Source organism: Bombus huntii, chromosome 12 (genome assembly GCF_024542735.1).
Source record: "Bombus huntii isolate Logan2020A chromosome 12, iyBomHunt1.1, whole genome shotgun sequence".
Classification (NCBI taxonomy): domain Eukaryota; kingdom Metazoa; phylum Arthropoda; class Insecta; order Hymenoptera; family Apidae; genus Bombus; species Bombus huntii.
In genome coordinates, this window is record NC_066249.1 from 8753914 (window position 1) to 8773874 (window position 19961).

The window sequence follows — 19961 nt, forward strand, 5'->3', positions numbered from 1 at the left end:
GCGACAATGACGCGATGGTTCCTTTCGATCTACTTAAACGTACGTTGTAATCTTTTTTTCTTCTCGTGTTCTCTCATTGTTCCTACGACGCATCCCTACGTCTCTTATTACCATACCTTTGGACAACTTCGCCTATAAACTCGATCCACTCGCTTACGAAACAAAGGGACAGATCTCTCCGTCATCCGCCGTAACATTATCTACCGAGCAAATTGCTAGATCCTAATCTCGAATCAAATCGTTCCAAACTCCATACCTCCACGCTGTACCTTCGAGCGATCTAAACCGATCCAGGCTGCGATACATTCGTCCGCGAGATCGGACGAATATCTTCGTTCCTAACCACCGTATCTGTAACTAATTTCGCGTTTAAACCCGATTCGTGTGGCAGTCGCGCGGCACGCTCGTCCGCGAAACAAATTTCGGACAAATCTTAGCAACATCGCACCACGGTATCCGAAGAAAAGGCGATAAAACGGGCCCGAACGAATTCGTATCGGCGATGAAACGGTGCGCGGGAGGAGGCGCGAGGGCCGCGATACGTGAAAGCCACGGGGATTCGATAAACCTCGCCATAAATACGGGAATTAGATAGGAAGCGATACAGTTTGCGCGCGTGCAAGGTACCTGCGAGCTATCCGCTGAATAACGCGGCTCGGTGGGAACAGGTCGGCCCACGTGTCACACGCACGCACCGGACCACTTAGTAAGTCCTTAATCCTTATCTATGCGTATCGCACATATGCAATGCAAAGTGGACACGCATATTGACCGCGCGAGAGAGGGATCAGTCGACTTATCGGCGGAGATAAATGCGGCTTTGCGTGGTGGCCGCTGCTCGAAAAAGCACGTGCTTGCGACACAACGTTTCGTTCCTCGTTCCGTCTCTGTACCCTTACGGACAACTCTTCCCTTCTCGCGAGTCCCGTTTAATTTCTCTCAGCGAGATCGGACGCGTGGGCGTTCGCCATCGTCGTGTGCGATCGCTGGGTTACCGGGACGATAAGCTAGACTTATCGCGTACGGTGGGTGTCGAAGCGACCGGCCCGATCCAAACGATTTTGGTGGCGTTTCCGACGATCCATTCGCGGTAACTCTCTTTCTCCTTGTTTTAATTGAACGTTTCTTTTAGCATCGAAGTTTGCGTTTCGCTCGCGTTCCCACTACAGGTGCCACTATCGCGTAATCGCGTCCCACTCGTTACACGACGTTAATGACTATCGTTCGTTTACGGCGATAATCAGGCTGCGGATTTTTATCCGAATTCCTACGTTTACGAACGTAATTAAAGAAACGCGCAGATACTTTTGCAACGCTCAATTTCAACGCAAGCGTTCCGCGATTAGACATCTTCGCGAAGGAGAAGTTCGATGGATCGACGAAATTTATTCGATACTCGTTCAGTAAATTCTAATTAAAAAGACGCGTATCAGATCGTAATTGCGGATTCTATCGATGCAACGAAGAAACACCGTTCGAAGTATGGGGTAGAGTCCTTTCGTCAACGCGATTCTGCTGACGCGTAATACTTGCGCGGCTATGAGGTGTGAATATACAAGGTGGCATTTTCAATTTAAATACTATACGATATCTGTTAGAAGTAGCAGAGGAACGCCTATTTTAAGATACATAGACGGCGAATAATCCGTTTTCGAATATACGATAAACTATGCGTATTAAATTGCGTGATACTTTTTAGGATTTACGCGTTTTCGCTTACGTTCGAAACGATGCTTCTACCCAATATGCAAACGAGTAGGACACGTTCGGTTAAGAATTTCTCACTAACAACGCGGTGTCCAAGTCGCAATTAGTCGCAGCGCGTGAATATCCTACAGAGTGGCCATACACCGATGTAAAATTAGCACCTTGTACCGCCATAAAGACACCATGGTCGCGTGTTTGCGAACAACAGGCAAAAATCGGATTAATCATCGACGAGTCGATGTTGGAGAAACGCGTTGCAGGTCGTAAAATGCGAGGAAAAAAAAGGAGAGACGTATTTTATCGTGTATCGTGGTAACAGGAACTTTCCAGGCCTCCCTCGTTCTTTGGTGCATCCGCCATCAGCAGGTTAATTTAATTCGTATTCAATGCTAATGGAAGGTGAACTGCTCGTGATTCTTCGTACGTGTCAGCCTACCTACGCGATTCTCTTGCTCTCCTGTCTGTCAAGACGCTCTAGTCTTTGGAACTTACGTCCACTTACGAGGGTGGAAAGAATCGGCTTTCTTCATTTGCATACGTAAGTTGGAAACACTTGGACCGCGCAAGTTATTAAGATTATTTATCTGTATTTTTTAAACGTTCAGCGTCCACTCGTTGCGCGCAAATCTTTTTACGTTAAACGTTCCTCCGTACGCTATTTTTATCTCGAGCACAACTGCTTTTTATCGCCATTAATAATCGATAAAAAAAGATTCTTTCGACAGGTCGGAAACCGAGTCTTGGCATATTTCTCTGCAATATCGTTAACGTTAACGATAAGATTTATGGTATGGAAAATGGAATTTTTCAATTTCTGACAAAATCGTGACAAAATCTGGGCTATTTTATAAAACGCATAATTAGAAAGAAAAACGAGAAAGGGAAGAAGGGTAAAACATATTTCGTTACGCAAACCCAATATATTAAACGAAAACGTTTTAACGTTTTCCTAAAATTCGTTCGAGAAACTGAATGTTCTTGGACAGGGTCGGGTTATTTATGCCAACGACCGATCTCGTCGAGGTAGAGCCGCGGAATGAGAGAAACTTGTCGAACGTCCGCGTTACGATCTTGGACAAATTTTGACCACGAGCAGCCGAGTTATTACCGGGCAAGAACGGTTCGTAACGTGTCCACCGAAGGGACCGAGCATTTCCAGCCCGTCCGGTGCTAATTAAAAGGATCCAACGGCCACCTCGAGCCCAGTCAGATAAGATCGGCGTTGACGCGCCGGAAACGAAAGCTCGGCCGAAAACGTTTCGCTCGCTTTCTCGCTACCAGACGACATATTTTGCACCGGCTGCGTTTCCTCCGCGATTCCTCCTCCAGCTTGTCACCGTCTCGAATAGTCTGTCGGTCACGAGAGGCTACAGAGGCTGCGAGTTACGGTGGGTGTCGAAGAATGGAAGAAAAATGAGTCTGATCGCTGAAATATCGAATGTTTCGTTCCGTATGGCGTGAAAAGGCCGATGATTTAAAAGCGTTTCTTTCGACGAAGAAGCGTAGGCTCGGGCGATCAATTGCGCAGATTAGTCGGATACGTTTCGTCTCGTAATTTTGTTAGTCGGTCGATGTCTTTCGTATTGTAGCGTTCCCAGTGCATCGGAGGACACTCGCTCCCAGCATTGCGATCTGTCGATCTGGCGACTATCGATCTGTTCGCCTCGACGATATCGTTTCTTCTACCGATCGACGTAAAATCGTCGTTACAGAAAATACGTACGTCTAAAGCGAGACCGTTGCTTGGAAACGAATATCTCCGAACTCCAAAACGTGCATTCATCCGAAAATTACATCGTCTTTGTAGATTTAATTATTCAAACAGCCGACACATCGCCAAGGAAATTACGAATCGGCCATTGAAAAGAACGGATTCGTAAAATCCAGCTCGGACGTCAACTTAAACCGGCCAGCAAAATAATTCAATGATTTTCTACAAAGTCCCCTCTAAACCATTTCTCAGAAAGGAATATCTTTATCTTTCCTTTGCTCCGAGATTAAAATTCAAACCTGTCGCAGAAAACAGACGCAGTGAAAGCAATAAAACACATCGGCGTAGTATGCGCGAGGAGCGTAGGACCAAAAGTCGAAGGAGGTGGAAAGCCGGGTGAACAGGTGAAGCTGACGTTCCACGAAGAAACCGTGGACCCGGTACATAACTGGTCCCAGAGAAAGGAAGCGGTTCGCATAAATTCGCGATATTATCTTGGTATCGCGAGGGGGTTATCCTTCATCCCGCATGGAACGCGGGCCACGGATTCCCACGCACGTAGACCTCGTCCAATTTCGAAATTTCGGGGTCGACCGGGTTAAATGTTAACACGGGAATTATGCTAATTTTTCGGCAGCGGCCGGTCATCGGGACATTCGTCATCCGCCGCAGGCCGCGGTTCTCTGCTCGCTTTCTGCGGTCGGCCACGATTATGCGAACGTACGAAGGTGGTCCACGCCGAACAGCGACGTATTTGAAAGTCTAATTCTACTTTTTCTTTGTATTTTCCCTTCCTCTCTGCCCCTCGTTCCTTCGCCGCTCTTTTTCTCTCGTCTTAGCTTTTTGCTCGCGAATCTCGTAGCACGATTCTCGTTGATCTTTCAGATTTCGTCCGATATACGCAAGATCGCTACGGTCGAGTCTCCCATCGCAGCATCGATGGAAACATAAAGATATCCGGATAATAGAACTTTTACTCTGCCCTTACTCTACCAATCGCTCTCATTCGTACAATATTTTATTCGGTTAAACAGAGATAGAACAAATTATCCGCTTGTTCCAATATTTAAAGATCCCGCGTTTCATCGACTATCGAATTATTACAGTTCGATCGAAACGATGAAGTACTTTGACCGTACGATAGTTAGGAAATAAATAAAGAAAGAAACAGGAAATTAGGAAAGAAAGAAATTTTTCGTTTGCAACGGGCCGATAAATTTCACGATAATTCACTATCCAGTATCGTAATCCTGCAGCAACTTACGTTTTATATACGACGTATTCTCAATCTGTATCGTTACAACGATAAAATACGTACGCAAGAAACTTTTGTCCAGTTTCTATGCGACACTCGTTCGTTTCATAAAAATTTATATATCAAGTTTTTATCTTTCCAACAAAGTCAAATATAGCGATTCTTCGTTACGCATAACTATATACTTAATACTACATGTTCTATACGTAAAACTATAGAGTTAATTAAGCGATATCGTCATAATCGTCGATTAAAATACGATGATACGCACGGAACCAAAATTTACGACCGGCATCGCTAAAACACGTTACGTAATACGTTTCACGATTAGTCACTACAAAAATATAGACTTCTCCGCGCGTTTCGAGTCGTCCAAAAATCAACCGAATCGAGTATAAATTACCCATAAAGCCAACCTTTAAAACTCATATATTACATCGCGTGACTAACTCGCACAAAACACACAAAAAAAAGCTCGTTAATTCCTAAGAACCCACTCCGCCAGTTGCATAATTAGATGCATCGAACAAATGACATAATCGCCTGTTCTCGCGCACCCTCGCCATCCAATGCGACGTCGATAGTCGCGCAACATCGAGGCGAGGATTTAGTAAAGCGACTTTTTCTACTATTAACGCGAATCGTGAGGTGAGCCCACGCGTCTCCTAAATCCGATCGCTAATCAGAGGGGGAAGGTGAATCGGAGGCTGGAATAGAGAAATCTACAAAGGACGTACAACACTCCTACTCGCTCAGCGCGCAAGATGTCGCGAGCGTTCGCCGGAAATTCATAACTTAGCATCAACCGGGCGAAAGAGGGTTAATCGGCAAAAATATGAGACGAGCTTTGTCACGGTTGGACCAGCCAACGCGACGCGCCATAGCTGAAATATAATTTCGTGGATTAGCACGAGGAACGGGTTTGGAAATTTACGTCGGAAATCGCGCGGCCACAATAACGTCCGACACGCCCCCGGATCACGCTTCGGGCGATCTGTAAATTACGATACTTCGGAAAGTTGCTCCGGAGGTATTTAGAACATCTTCTTGGATCAGAGTCGCGTATTTCCATTGGTAATTAATAAATCCTGCATCTTTATGCATTTTTATAGGCAATTTCCTATCTTCTAAGCGATTCGTCGAATTTTAATTGGACGGCGAGTATAGATTTCTGAGAATTCTTTTTTGGCAGGTTTGTTTGATTTCGTAGGGTTTATCGGAGTTGGCGAGATCAAATTATCGAACAAATACGATACGATACGAATTTTCTGTATTTTTTTCGTTTCACTGGAATACATTTGTATCGCTTCTTTCAATGAACTTTGTAATTATAGAAATTGTTGCGAGCTACCTTTACCTTTACAAATTGCTGTCAATCGTCTTTTAGACGGTACGCTTTTATAAGCTCTGAAAGATCCGACCGGGAAAAGCAAGGTATTCGCGCGAGCCTCGTGAATCACCACCGACGTTCTGCGAGACCCTCTTCAAAGACCCAGTGCCCCAGAGCGTCCGAAACTCAGCTGATCCGCGTTTTCTTCTGGGTCTCTATCTATACACCGCTTCGATAGGCCGGATCCAGCAAAGGTTGCCCGGTTTACGATAAATCGCGAGAGAACCACTTCCTTTCTCCGAGCATCGATTTTTTCCTCTCCGACCTCTTACGTTTCGTAGATCGAAGGAATTCGATTTTGCGATCTAAAGGTTAAACGTTAAAGTTATTACGTCCTGTGTCGCGGAGAAAAATATTGCGAGCGAATTTCAACGTACCAGCACCGAAAGACAAAGTTTCGAAAGCGAGTGCGAAAAGATAAAACACGAAACGTTGTCGAAATACACGTCCTTTCGAAAAGGACGATAAGACTGCTTGGGAAATATTCTGCCAAGCGTTCTCTCCGAATCGAAGAAAGAACAAATTACGAACGAACAACGAATTAATAAAACTTCGACAACGGAGGAGAGAACGAGAGAAAAGTAGCGCAGAGAGGCGAAAGAAAGAGAACCGAAGAGACCTTGGAGCGTTGAAAAGGCTCTGCAAAGTGCGTGCTCCCCTCCCGGATGGGCGTTTCTTTATATCGGTCATAGGTGGGGGTGGGTGGGTGGATGGGTGGCATCGGGAGGAAGAGAGGGTACCGATTCAATTTATGCTCCGACAATGTGGCTTTGTCTCGCCAAATTATCATACATGAACCGACGTGCATAATCCTTGGTTGGCTTGCCGGGCATTATCATATCATAGACGCGCGTTTAAGTACCGGTTCCCCGGCTTCGTCCCCCTGGTATTAACGCGAGAGGCGCCTGTGCTTACGTAGTCAGGAAAAGACCATCGTCTTCGCGGGATCGTTTCGTCGATTAAACGCCTCAATGGAACGATTTCGCGGTCTGTCTGGCTCGGTGTCTGCCCGCCAGCCAGCCAGCCAGCCAGCCAGCCAGCCAGCCAGTCAGCCAGCCAGCCAGCCAGCCAGCCATCCCGATGACGAGACGATCGAGAATATCGTTTCTACCTTGCCTCGATTCGCCACGAGGTAACCGTGAGACGCTTGTTCGCCAGCTTCGTTCATGGTTCGTTTGGATGTTAGCCGGAGAGTTAGGCTGATTTATGTCGCTGCTTGAATTATGTCGGTGAACCGATTCGAGTCGGATCGGGATAAGGGCCAAGGTTCCTTGGCTTTTCCGTTAATACCTCGCTGGCGCGGTATGAGATTATACGTGGACGGAGTAAGCATATATCGTCAACGATATTTCATAGTCTTTTTTTGGGGGGGAAATTTTAATAGCTTTACCGCGTAACATCGGGGACGGTGATTTTTGATGGTTCAATAGATATTAGATCGTATTGTAGATAGCGAGTTTCGATAGTTTTATAATATCGTGTTATATCTATAGTAGTAGTTCGCTGTAATACACAAAAGGGGACAGGTTTTTACGTTAAGAGGATCTTTGGATGCAAATGTATTTTGAAATTCCAGTCTGGTTTTAAATTAGATTTCTTTTATCGTAATTCGAATGGCATAATTACACGGCAACGATAGCAGTATCGTAGGATCGACATGTACCATACGGTAAAGTATAATCGCAATAATGAAATACCAATCTAACCATACGATAATTAGCAATAGTAATTTTAATTCAGACGGTCTTATCAAACTCTAGCTACGAGAACTCGTAGAATAAAAGTTTCTTCAACGATGTCGGAACAGGTGTTCGAATATGCGAATACGTATAATGTCATCACTCTGTACGTAAATATGCGCGGTATGTAAATATCATCACTGCGATCAAAATTATCTGTGACATATATCGTTACTTGCCAGGACGTGTTAAGTTTTACGTCTTACCGATAACGCGAAGGGAAGCAAAGTTTCGTGAGATATGTGACACACGAACAGCATCGGTTTAGATGCACGTTGCACCGCGGCTTCGGATTAGTACCCACGAGGTATTACCGGTCTGGTCACGCTCGAGAATAATGTTTCATGCGAGTGGTACCGATTCAGGATAGCACGATGATTGTGCTAACACGCGCATGCAGATTTATAGCGTCTCTAATCGTCTACAAAAGCTGCAACAAGATAAATAGTCATTACGCCGTTCCTTTTGCCCCTTGTTCCTATACGATCGATAAACTTCGATTCCCATTGATTTCGGTATAAATTATCGCATTTATCATCGAAGAATATCGAGGAAAACGCAGGCAAATTGAATATCGAAAACTACTCGCGTATCTCTCTCGTATCGGTAAAACGAGAGAGAACGAAGAAAGAGTCTCCGGCTAAACTACTAGACATCTTTCAAGCGATTAAGGAAAAAGATAATATTTGTTAGATAATCGATTCGTAGGAAATTGAAATAAACTTTTAACGCATTTCTTCGTTTAATCGAAACGCGGATTCAAAGCTACGACGAAACACATTTTACGTTTTCTACGGCCACTGTCTTTTTCCATAGTTGGCGAATCTTAATCCTGACACGCATACCGATGACATTTGGCAACAGAGGTAACGTTTTCCAACGTGCCAGATACCTACGTTACACTGTAAATTCAAATATATCTATACTAGCGTGTAAAAGATGCGAGTAAACTGTTATTTATTTTAGAAATCTTCGAGAACATCTCGGTTAGTCGGACCCGGCTATCGAGGAAAATAGGATTTCTCTAAAATGTCGAAATACCTGACTAGTTAGTTTTGCCCTACGGGTATGCACACACCTTTCTCGCTACGCTCTACTGGAAGGAGAAACAGAAAAGATGACGCGCGATGCATCGTAGGAAGGATCATTTATCATTTCAAACGTTGCCACATATCGTTGGAACGCAGAGAACATAATGTTAACAAGTTGCACTTTAATGTTTCGTTACGTTCCTCGCACGCGATCGAGTATACGCCGTCGCAACGCGTTAATATCTCGTCACCACTCGACGAAACCACCGACACACTTTGAGAGTAAATTTCTATTAAAGAACAGCACCGCAGCCAAGATAATTACGAGCATCGACGGCGTGCAAACAAGATAACTTACAAGCCTGTCGGTCGATCTCGATCGATCGATCACGATCCCACCGTGAAACGCTATAGCGATCGCGCGTTCCTTCGACGCTACGTTAAGACCAACCCGACGAATCGTCCAGGGGGATAAAAATCGTCGCGTTCAATTTTATTTGAAAGAACGCTCGCACGCGTACATCGAAAAATTTCATCGATACGTACCTTTGCCTTGCTAATTTCTTCTTCGCCGTACGATTCGCTCGAAGCGCAAATAATTTCCACGTACCGAGAGCCGACGCGCCTAGACGACTCTCGCTAAAGGGGTTCATTTTTCCATCGTAAACAATCACTTTGCGGCAAAAGCAATAAAAACACCTTGCGCCACAGCCAGAGAGTTAATCGCACAACGTGATTACTGCACCTCGAGGGGCCTCGAGACCGATGAGATGACTCTTCCAGCGACCGCTTATTTCGCGTTCAGACCCTCATCGCGCATAATTACTCGCTTTTATCGCAACCAGAAGGAATTTCTGTTCTACGAATCATCCAAAAAATTTCTCCTTTTCACTGGCACGGTACAGCGGGTATAACGCTGCTCTTTTCTTTCTCCTTTTTTTTTTTTTTTTTTTAATTAATTATCGCACAACGATACAGCGCGAAATAACGAAACTAACGTTACTAGGTTTTGGCTGTCGGTATCGTTGATTTTTCGATTTCGATGTCAGTTTATAGGTAGGATATGGTGGTAGAAAGAACAATTTTTTTTGGTTAAGAGGTGCCAATTTCTTAGATACGAGCTATCGATATTTTCGAGACGTTCGATAAGATCGTGATGAAATCGTGACTCATAGCGTGCTCTTTCCCCGTGGTCTTCGTGTTTAACGTTAGAGCCACGGTTCCCCTCACCCTCGAAAGACTTCGAAGCCTAAAATGCTGCAACTAGCAAGACATCGTTGGCAGATGCTTCTTTTCGTACCAGATATTCCATGGGAGAAGTACCATCGTTTCTATATTTTACAATCTTTTCTTTTTATCGAAGGACGATCCTCGTCTCTTTTGCCCGGCAACGAGAAAACTCGAACTAAGCCAGGGAATAAAAGAAAGAAAGGAAAAAAGAAAAAAGAGCGAAACCCACACCTATAGCTCGATACCTATACCCATGCCATTCCTCGTGGAATTAATCGCAGAAAACGTAATCAGCCTGAATCGTGGAGGTGCCGTACGGATGAAACGCGCGAGACGTCACGAAATCGAGGGTCGAATTTGCATATTTCCGTGCTGGTTCCGCGTTGGATCGCGTGCTACGCGAGGCGGTACGTCAACAGAGAGGAGATTTCTCAATCGAAGCGGGGCGTATCGCGCGAGGACGACGAGAGGCTTGAAAATCCGACGCATTGACAGGATAATTACACGCACGTAGGCTGGCCGCTTGTCTGTTCCATCCCGTTCGTTGCGTTCATTCGTCTGTCAGCCGTGGAGAACGAAAAACATGGAGGGAATAAGGTGAGAAGAGAAGAGGACGGGAGAAAGAGGAAGAGAAAGAGGTCGGAGAATACAGCGAAATAAAGACGGTAAAAGAAGGAAAGAGAGAAGGGAGAGAGAAAAGGAGAGGCGCGCTTGGTAGCTTGGACGACCGAGCCGAGCTACCGGTGGATCAGCCAGCGGCCACCCACGATGTTGATCATCGCCGAAGATCGACCGAACCTCGCGCCGACGTTCCACGGTATTTTCATTTGCATAATGGAAATTGCGCGGCTCGCCGCCACCGACCGCTACGTTTCCGCGGGACTCGATAATTTAAAGGATATTCCGAAGGTGTTCCGTCCGATGAGTTTATCTTGGACGCGTCGTTTACGCTAACCGACCCAACTGACGAGTATCGAATGGAAACGTCCAGCGAGGCTCTATAGCGCGCTTTGATCAAAGTCGAATCAACGGTCGAGTACGGTTCTATGGTGCGATTCGATCGTTTCAGGCTGTGCGATGTAATCGGCATCGAGCGGTTGTACGTCGATTTTTGGATGAAAAGTCGTATTACATCCTTGTTACTCCTTCCGCTTCCATAAAATTCCCAAAAACTTATTTACCTTCTTCGGTTGCTCTCCTCCCTCGATCGAGTATTCGCATAACATAGAACGATTTAAGGTCCAGCACTTCCTCGAACTTGTCAGAAGCGAGTCGTTTAACGAACATCGACGGGATTAACCGACAGTTTACAGTCTATCGCGTTAGGCGTGCTGGTTTTTACAAATTTAATCGGTATGAATCAACGTTACGTTCAAGGTATAATAACTTAGCTTTATCATCGGAGGTTGGAGCACGTGGATAATGCCGGAGGGGGAAAAGAAGTTAATGCGAATTTATCGCGACTGATCTGACTATTAACTCGGAACATTATGGGACGTAAGTGGCTGCGCCGTATGGGAACTGTGTAGCTCGTTCTTGGCATACGTTGCGGGCAAGAAAAGGGGAAATGAGCGTGCAGTTGCGGCTTAACACGCTCCACAGAATGTAATATCTACTTTTTCGCACGCAGTCTATTTATTATCGTATAAAATACTTTAATGCAGTAAGATTTCCGATCATCGATATCGCTGCCTCGAGGAAGTCTGTGGGGTTCGACGAGGCTTAATGGGGGAGGAGGAAGCTGTAATTGATACTAACGTACAAGAATGTGCCTACTAAGCTTCCAAGAAGCCACTTGGAACGCTAATTTGTTTACTTTTTCGTTTGTTCGCTCGTTGTGTTTCAGTGGATCGAGCCCTTAATCCACAAATTCGTAGAAATATCGATTCGATACGAAAATTATTTGCGACACCGTATTTGCGACTATGCATTCTCTATAGCGATGGGATAATTCATTCTTTCCGCAGTCTCGGACAATTAGTTCTTTCGACGTAGATAACTCTTACGTGTTAGTTTCCGCAATAATAAATCTCAATTTCTTTCTAATCGATTCGTTCGGCTAGGCTTGCAAATAATCGCGTTGCGAATTACATACATTTACTCTGTGCTTTTTGTACGTGCACTCGCACCTTTCTATCCGAAGGACGACCGTACCAGACGCGGCAATCATCGACATTCGTCGTAACGAGACCACAGGAGCGGCTGTCCGGTTTAAAAAATCGCGCGGACACGCGTTTCCACGTGTCCCCAGAGCTTTCGCTTTCTCCGGCTGATCTTTCAGCCTGCCCACGCGTGCTCGTCCGAGAACGATAAAGGACAGTCACGAATCCGCCAGCCAATTCGAATCGGCATAATTTAACCGCGTATAATGTCTCCACGGCCATCGGAACGCTTTGATTTAAGCGGTTCGTTAAAATCACGCCTTTCCTCGTGCTCTGTATAATAGGTGGACGCGACATAACGAGCTCGTAAAATAAAGCGTTAATTAGCGTTTGTCTTTCTTCGGACGGACCAAAGAATAATCGAGCGTCTCTAATTTCTGTTCGATGCGTTTCGTTATCGTTCAAAATCGTTACGAGCGTATCTGTTAATTGTACGATTAAAGGCGCTGCGTTTAATCGATCGAAATTAACGTATGCTCCATCGTAAAAGTAGCGTTTAATAAAATTTCAATTTCCTCGTTGTTACATCAAAGAACAACGGTGACTTACTGTCTCATATTAAGGACCGGTGACCGACGATATACAATAAATTTGATTATCCCGTGCAAAGTGCAAAGTTCGATGTAAATGCGCGGAAGCTTACTTTTGCCTCGAATAGTCTTACTACGCTTGCGGTCGTGGAAAATTGTAAATTAACTTTACCGACCAACTTTACGACCTCGCTGTATCATTTCCACCTACTGTACTCGAGTACGCCTATAAGAAGGCTCGTGCTACCGTATTTTATTCGCTGTCCCGCATATTACGTCGCTGCCGCATTCGTCATCGGGCCAATTTTAATAAATAACAGCCATATTATGGGCGAGTTCGACGAAACTCGCGCGAGAATAAATCTTACTCTATGTAAAAGCGGCGGTGTAACGTTCAGGGTACACGGACTGTTTAAGACATCGACGGTGTTCCTGTCAGGGCGTAATAATAGCCGGCAATCCGTTAATCCGTCAGGTAGTTGGTTGTCGCGAGTCTCGTTCGAGACGAGGCAAAATTTCTTCGGTTCGGTTCAAAATGGGTTCGGTTCAGGTTCCGTGTTTCTCATTTAAAATAAAAATACGCGACGATCTTTCGAGATAGCTATGCGTATAAATCCTCCTAGCAGCTACGTCGTAACGATATGAATTCTTTCAAAAGGTCGGCATCCTTCTCCGATAGACTCGAAACTCTGAAACCTGGATCTCACGAACCCATGGTCGAAGAAGATCAATGGTGGACGGCACATCGTACCTAACCCGATCCTCGGAGGATGGTCGATCAGAGAGTCGTGGAAACCGGGGCTACTCGGTGAGGTCGACACGCAAACACGTGTACCACGGTGGTGGCCGTGTCCGGGTGGCGCGAAGCGTGAGAAGAGCGGCCGCGTGGAACACGGAACTATTCGTGGCGCGTTATAAATTCGGCGAGGACTACGGAGGCTGGGCCGATCCGGGTCCGCGTGTCCACGCGGTAGACCATAGCCCGTGGAACAGGGTCCCGTGTAGCCACGTCGGCGGACATCGACGATTCCACGCCCTATAAATACGCATAAATATTCCCATAAATCCCGTGTACCATCGCGTTACACGCGTTCACGAGAGAAGGTCCCAAGAAGATCGCGGCCTCGTTCTGCTGCGAACAGGCTGGTATCAAAGGAAACGAAAAAGGGAGGGCGAGAAAGGAGGGGAAGGGAGAAGAAAAGAGAGGAGGAGAATCGTGTGCAGAGCACGGCGCGTTCAGTGTGTATATCATATATGGAATAAATTACGCTTAACGTACGTACTCGCCGGCCGAGCCAGTTGGATTTATACACTCGGCCGACTTTCTGTGTATTCCCGATGTAATCGAGCGTTTAGCGCGCGATTCATGGCTCTCATTGATCGCCGCTTCAACAACAACATGTACGAAATTTGCATTTTTATAGGGGACGTAGAGTCGCGCGCGAGAAACTTTGACTAGATGGATTTTTCCCTTTGTACCTCGAACGACGTTTAAAGAAACGTTTCGATCAACGTTATCGGGATTCGTTTATTGCACCGTTATCTTCCGATCGTCGCGCTCTTATACTCGATATCGATTGACATTTATCTCGATATCGTTTTTGGTTTACGATTATCGTAATACTTTGAATACCTTTGTTCGCTCTTAACCGTTTTACGCTCGATACCGCGTACCTGTAACGTCGTATTTTAACAAACTATTAGCCAGATGAGCGTATCTATTCTACACCAATAAAAATCCATCTCGTTCATTCTCGTCCGATAAAATCTTCTCTTTCGTCTCGGTTAAATCTTCGATCCACTTTTTGCCACGTAAAATACGACGCAAAAAGGTCGAAGAAATAACGGCGCTCGATTAATTTAAGATTAATCATTCTGCCGTGGAATGCAGCGTGGCGACGATTATTAATTCGTACAACGTTCCACGAGAACAAGACGCGGAGGGACAGACGGTCCAGTCCGTTCCGTAGAAATGACTCATGTGAATAACTCGGTGAGTCTCGATAGCGATCAGCTCGTTAAAGTCGTGTAGCAGGGGCCGAAAATACGGTTTTACCGGACAATGCGAGCCGTGCACCGGGAAAACGTGCGAGCAGCTGAGCAGCACTCAAGAGCGAGAGAACGAGAACGAACCGGTCAGAGGTGGATAAATAGAACAAACTGCTGCTAGGCCGCGTACGAGAGGTCAAGAGTACGATGTATCGGATGCTGCGATCGAAAAAAATAATTGCGCGTCTCGCGGCTGGTTCTTTGGAAACTAACGGATTTATCGTCGTAATACGATGGAACGTACGGAATTTTTTCCACTTTTGCTACGTGGATAAAATTGCGCGTTCACTCTCTATGATTCCATATGATTCGATATATGACTCTACGGTCGGATCATCTATTCATATGGGCGTGATATTATTCCGAGAACGTAATTCTATTTGAAGAGAAGCAGTGGATTATGTTGTAAATTGTTACCTTTGGAATATTATTATATTATTATTATTATATATACATTATAGAATCGTAGGATTTTTATATATTATTTACTTAAAATGGATTAAACAGGTGTTGGTTAAACAGCAAACGATGGTTGTTTAACGCGAATTAAATACGATAACGTGCTACAATTAAGACAACTAAACGGTTAAATTACAAGCCTCGTCACCACGGTTCCGACGCTCTGTTTCGCGCGGACCACACTCTCCGACTTCTCAACTCACACCGATCGTTAATTCGTCTTTCTCCCTTTGCATCCCTTTGTCTTTTCTCGTAGCCCCACCACGCACGTGTCCCGCAACCGTTCGTGGCCAGGATCACGTAGGCCTTTTTTCCGCGTAACTGTTTGATCGAAGGGCCGACGATACATCGATGGACCTGTCGGCACTTAGGCTTTCTCGCGACATCGTTTATGGTTCACCCGACATCTCTTAGACCTTTCGTCCACGATACTACAGAATATACTGTAATACGTTCATATGCGATTATGTTCTACGTATGTTACGCTATATCCAAAATTCCCCGTGTTAATAGTCGCTATATTAAAATGGATTCGATTACGAGCGATCGGAGTACGGTTAAACTCCATTTACGATAAAACGTGTCGCGTAAATACCAAGGCAAAAACATTTAAAAACGAGAGTCCTTATCGTATGATAGATAGGATTAAAAACAGAGACGAGTATTTCTCTCTGTTTCGTACGAAAAGATAATAGCGATTGTTTTTAAAATATGAAAGGGTGCAGTTCGGAAAAAGATAACCTGTGACATTTACGATAATGGGCTGTGCGGACTCGATAACTCCATCTTCGCTTTCCACCTTACGAGCAGGCCAAACTCCGTTCCAAAAGACGAGAGAGCTTGCGTCGCTCGAAAAATAACGCCTCGTCGCGGATCCGCTTCGGTCAGCTAAGGTTGTTTCGGCGCGTAACGATGAAATTATCGGGCCCGTAAATCATCGGTAGCGCCTCCCAGCTCGCGACACGCGTTTTATCCAACAGTTTCACGCCACTAGCAGCGGTGTCATTAAGTGTAATTAAACGCTACCATTCAGGGACTTTTGATATCGAGAGAGAGAGAGAGAGAGAGAGAGAGAGAGAGAGAGAGAGCGAGAGAGACAGAGAGAGAGAGAACGAAATCCAGAAGAGAAACGAAACGCCGGAGAACCAGAGATCCTCGTCGGCTGAAAGGATCCTCGTGGGCGAACTTTCAATATTTTTCACAGCTCGCTATCGTCGCCGACTCGCCAGCCAGATAGTACAGGTGTCACTAATTACTCTGATAACAGCGGCGCAGACCGCCTATCGGTTGCCTATCGTCTGCGAAATTAAGTGGTCGATATTTTTCTTTGGTAGCCCTCGATAGATTCTGCGCTAACAGAGGGCACAGCGCAAAACAGGATGTTAAGAGGCTGTTTTATCTACCGTGCAAGTTTATTCCTCGACGGCTTAGAGGAGCAGATTACGCGTCACCTCGAACACTGGCGTTCGCTCGATAGTTTCAGAGTTATGATTTTGGTGTTGAAGTAGATGGGAAGTAGTAGCTGAGATGTTTATGGCGGGCTGTTTCGGTGTGGGTTACGCGAGTGAATGATTTCAGAGCGTTATGCGAGACACAGGATTGGCACAGGATAAAACGAAACTAATAATCACGGATCGGTATTCTATAAGCAAATTGTATAGATCACGAATCTTCCGATTACTATTCGCTCATAAAATTGTACTAACATGTTCGCGCGATATACATTTTCGATCCGTAACTTGTAACTTGTCGATTCGCTAATAATATCGTTGTCTCAGAACGATAACGTTATTTTTATCATCTGCCACGAAACAAGAAGCAAAGGAAGTTGACGAAATTATATAAGAGAAGCATCGATCATGCGCTTCGACGCTAAAGTTTCGAAACTTTCAAAAAGTAGAGTCGATCGCTTTTTGAGCAGCCACAAGAGGACGTAATAAACTGAAATAAATTCGTCACCGAGGAAAATGTCTTTCCGATAAATACCAGCCCCGATTAACCGAGATACTGCTACGATAATTGCCTGTATAGATCCTTTCGAACACCTGAGAATCGTCCTAATTCACGGTAACCACGGGTTCGCTAGGATACGAAGGAAAAAATATTCGATCGGCTAGAAATAGAGGCAGACTCGTTAATTATCCGACCGGAGGTGTGCACATATCGGGCCACAAATTAACATTATTTTATGGATGACATGGAAATGGAAGAAGCGTTCTTTCTACGAACGAAAGAGCTCGTTAAGCCAGGTATCTTTAGGATCTGATCTTCGGCCAGGTAATACCGAAAATATCTTTGTAGAACGGTCCTGACAAGCGGAGAGGTGGCGAAAATTTCAACCCTGGCGCCTGAAGATTTATCGAACGGCTTCCCTCATTCACCTGCTCCTCTGTGTGCGTCCGTTCGTACGACAGAGGGATTACACGGTGAGAACGCCGGAAAATAGAAACCTTGAACGGATAGCGTTCCAACGGATAGGGAACCAATAGCGGATGAGAAGTAACACGGTCCAAGAGGATCTCTTCGGGAAAGTGTGGCAAGTGCGACGCAACCGTGACCATTCGATTATTCGTGTCGACAAATTTTCATCTTTTCGTTCGTTCTGCTCGTGAATGTGTCCGATAGTTTCTCTTAGACGTTGAAGTTTTATCAGAGAATCGTATAATCGTAGACGATTGCAGCGAAATTTAATTTACAAACATGTTTTGCATATTAGAAGTGAAATACATAGATTAACAGTGGACTAGAACAGACACAGTAGTATCTCAGGTGACGGCGGTATTTAAGGGATTTTAAGGAAAGCATAATTACGGAAACGTTGAAAATAAAAACCAAAGAAATAAAAAATATACAGAACAATCGTCTATGTAAAGAATAATGCCTACACAATTGGCACAAAGTTAATTAGATTTGGCGGTCGACTAGACAGTCGCGTTTCATCGACGGTCGCCCGAGCATCCGATAGAATCTGTCGTAATGGACGGTGATAATTATAACGAGCGCGAAGATTACAGCGATTATGTAGACGCGCAAGCATTCTTCAGCGGGGATAGTAATTGGGATAAGCAGACTGCTAGTCGGAGAGCAGAGCCGCTTGAATACGTTAAGGCGACTTTTGTCTCCGTCCATCGCACCGATGCTGCGCGATCAGCTGACGTCCTTTCCTTTCGAAGAAAAAATTACCCTACTTTTTTCCTTTTAACGCATAATAAATTCATTCGTCGTTCAAACTGGTTCCACTCTGAAGCGTGCGCGTAATCTACCGCGAATATTTAGAGACGCGTTTAAAGCGGTTGAAAATTTACATTATTTATTTCATTTATATTATCCTTTTAAAAATTTGAAGCTTCGGGCTATTTTATTCTTAGGTATTTTCAGCTTTGAACTATTTTATCTCTCAATATTTCAAGCTTTGGATCATTTTGTTTCCAGTTCTTTGAAACTTTGAATTATCTTCTTTTTAGGTTCGCAAATAGAGTAAATCGAAATTTAATTTGTTACGGATCTCCGGTCTATCTTTGGTATTTTACCTTCGTTGAAAATTTTATCGATACATAATTCGATGCTTGCTTTTGTATTTCCGTGGCGAGAATTTAACAAAATTGCACGATCTCGTTAAAATTGATTTTCATTATAATCGTAGCGAATGTTCCTTTATTTTTGTAATGTTTTGAATATTTAAGAAGCAAATACGTCGAACAGAAAAAGATCGTAAAAAGGAAGTAAATACGTAAATGAAACATAATGTTATCGCACTTTATAACGTATAACTCGCAATTTATTCAATGGTATTTCATGCTTTAAAAATATTTAATGTCTCCGATATACTACTTTGCACGTTCGATTACCCAACATAGGCTATAAATTTAATTTTATAGTCATCGATGATCGAGCAGTTTTTCACATAAATATAATTTACCTCTTCAGATAGTCGGGATTTTTCTCCCTTTATTAATCATCGATAATGATATTTAACTCGACCATGTTTCCAAATATTTGTAAAAATCGACACGCTGGTTGCGATTAATTTCACGAACGGAGCGTTCTCTTCGAACGGTTTTCACCGTAAAACGTTGTCAAAAGCCATCGATTAAATTATCAGCTCGCTCGTTTTTGCTTCGCTTTCGTTTTCATCTCTGTTTCATTTTTCTCGGTAATTGTTATTTCGACGAAACCCCTGATTTTCAACGACGATACAGCTTCGCGTTGGATTCTTTGTGCTACATTGTATATACAGTACCCCCTGCCCTCCCGCAGTTTTTTCAACCTTTACTCTCCGTATTTTCTTCTCTTTTCATAGTAATTTCAGGCGAAGGGTACAATCTGCGCGTACCTCGTTCTCGCTAAGAATCGGTTCGCGATCGTCGTTTAATTATACACGATCATGTTCCGTCTATCGGCGTTAGCAATCACGGTTAAACGGTTTTTACGCGGCGTATATTTGCTTCTCTTTTAAGCTTGATCGCGAAATTACACCGTTTCGTAACCGATCTTATAAATAACACCATTTACTTTTCAATCTCATTAAGACCTCTTGGTTCGCGCGCATCGCCCCCTGCTACTTATATATTATTATTTCAATATCATTTAGCGTAAATAACCATCTTTTGCGTCCTGGACATTAATCTTCCATCGAAGCGTTTAAGTATCGTTTTACCCCATTTTTTATGCGTCTAACTTTTTTTTCCTTCGGTTAGG

General features: G+C 44.4%; 1 protein-coding gene across 4 annotated transcripts in view; it reads right to left on the reverse strand.

Annotated features, from left to right (window-relative positions):
• LOC126871564 (protein Wnt-7b) overlaps positions 1 to 19961 on the reverse strand; it is a 140434-nt gene that overhangs the window by 77681 nt on the left and 42792 nt on the right. Inside the window, exon 7 of one of the 4 annotated variants that reach the window (XM_050630502.1) lies at positions 9756 to 13791. The exons of the other annotated variants lie outside the window; for them this stretch is intronic. The gene's annotated coding sequence lies outside the window, so the exon portion shown is untranslated. Of the gene's footprint in view, positions 1 to 9755; positions 13792 to 19961 lie in introns of those variants that run through there. 4 annotated transcript variants of the gene reach the window in all.